The sequence below is a fragment of the Maylandia zebra genome, linkage group LG7, assembly GCF_041146795.1.
Source record: "Maylandia zebra isolate NMK-2024a linkage group LG7, Mzebra_GT3a, whole genome shotgun sequence".
Classification (NCBI taxonomy): domain Eukaryota; kingdom Metazoa; phylum Chordata; class Actinopteri; order Cichliformes; family Cichlidae; genus Maylandia; species Maylandia zebra.
In genome coordinates, this window is record NC_135173.1 from 65,893,449 (window position 1) to 65,895,453 (window position 2,005).

A 2,005-nucleotide genomic window follows, 5' to 3' on the forward strand; every position below is an offset into this window, starting at 1 on the left:
TTTGGACTTGTCAGTAAATTTGTCCCAAAGTTATATCGTGCTTAAGTTGCAAATAACCTCAGACCTCAGAAAACTGTTAAATGTTAAATTTCATGAAAATACAATCAGAACTAGACTGAATGAGTATAGCTTGTTTGGAAGGGTTGCCAGGAGAAAACCTTGTTTCTCTATAAAGAGCAAGGCAGCATGAATTAGGTTTACAAAGCTGCATCTGTCATGGTCCCTGTGCCTCCCCGGCCAGCCCAGTGTGGCCACAAGTGTTTGTTGTTTCTCTCTCTCTCTCTCTCTCTCTCTCTCTCCTACCTGTCTGCCTGGGCGGAGCTCTGATTGGGCTCCCGCCCTTGGCCCACGCACCTGCAGCTGATCTCGAGTGATTTGCAGTTGATCTCTGGCTCTTCTTAAGGCTGGGGCTCTGAGCTATTCGTCGCTGGAATATTGAGTAACCCTCGTCAGTATTGCCTGGCTTCATTGTGAATCAGTTGTTCCCGTGCTTGCCGCCGACTTACCCTTGTCTATGTTTATAGGTTTATCTGGACCCGGCTGTTTTGACTCCTGGACCCCGTGAGTGTGAGTGGGTTGCTCGTGTGAGGAGTGCTTGGACAAGGAGCGGAGCAAGTGTGAAGAAGTGTGTTTCCCCGGCCTATTGATCCCCGGGACCCTGGTGTCAAAATTTGTTTCAGTGCTACAACTTTACCGTCTTCCAATTGGGATCAAAAAGGCCAAGACGAGCTGCTTTTCATGAATAACTTGATGAAACCTGATACGTCACATTGTTTGTTGTTGTTCTAATTTGGCATTGAACTTGGCATCCTCCTGCATGTCTGTGACTCACTGTTTGACACTAAACTATCACGTTTCCAAAACAGCAGTGACTCTCCACATGGCCGATGAAATATTCAATGATGCTTGGGTTTCAGTTCTTCTCCGGCCTGAATCCAGCAGCTTTCTCTCTGGCGTCCCGTGAGGCAGTGGCCACAAGAGCATCAGCGTCCTCCGCAGTTTGGCCCTCGTCAGTCAGAAGCGGTCCCCTGAGATCCATTTATAACCCCAACCCAGGACTCGCAGGGCAGCACATATTCTCCTGCACTTCTCTGCAAGTGTTAAAAGAGGGGTTCTTAAAAATGGTGCAGCCATGTATGCCGGCTCAGAGCTTTAAATGAGCTTTCATCGAGATGGGGGTCGACTTTTCTCTCCTTACATCCAAAAGCACTCAGAACCAAGGCCAGCCACCTGCTGACAGGTCAGCTATCCTCGAGGATTTCTCCTGTGGTGATGTGTGGCATTCAGTGGAGAGCACCGATCCACTGCCGGAGGTTGTGTATCACAAACGACGAGATTATAAATCATAAGATTAAAAAAAAAAGTTTAAAAACTGGTTTTCAGCAATTTGAAAAAGATTTGAAAATAAGATCAAAACTGGTGAAAACTAGATGTGACAAATTCAAAATAATGATATTCTTACATAGACTGTATATAAAAGATGGTTTTGGACTCCACATTCTGAATGGCCGTTGCCGTGTTGTTGAGTTTCAAAATTATTGACCAAAATGTGTAAAATTGCAAACAGTAATAATAGTACAGGTGTATATTCTGTATACATTTATTCTCAAGGAATTCCCAAATTTTATTTATGAGTTTGAACTTATTAAATGAAGCTTATGCGTAAGTTCAATAAGGAAAATCGATGGTCTCCTAGGTGTTGCTGGCTGAATCCAAGCTTCACATCGCTTCCACCTTCCCATGCTGTCAAGCTGTTTGGGACATCACTGGTCTTGTCCAATCATATTTCTCCCAGCCTTCTTCAGGCCAATCAGCAGTCATGCCACGTACTTTAAATCTGCACATCGGTCATTCTACTTTGCAGACGCCTTCGTGCAATGGTGTGTTGGTTGCTTTCAGTTCTAGGGCTGTCTTTCCTCTTATCAATGATGTCTGATTCTGCTGCTGACATGTTCGAGGATACCTCCTTTACGGGTTCCCTTTCCAGGAGGAGGAGCTCTTTCAT

At 45.0% G+C, this 2,005-nt stretch overlaps 1 long non-coding RNA gene across 1 annotated transcript; it reads left to right on the forward strand.

Annotated features, from left to right (window-relative positions):
- Nucleotides 1–279: 279 nt before the first annotated feature.
- On the forward strand, nt 280–1,728 carry LOC106675231 (uncharacterized). Its single transcript, XR_001341821.3, has 2 exons — nt 280–448; nt 525–1,728. It is a non-coding gene; the product is annotated as an uncharacterized LOC106675231 (long non-coding RNA).
- Nucleotides 1,729–2,005: the final 277 nt, after the last annotated feature.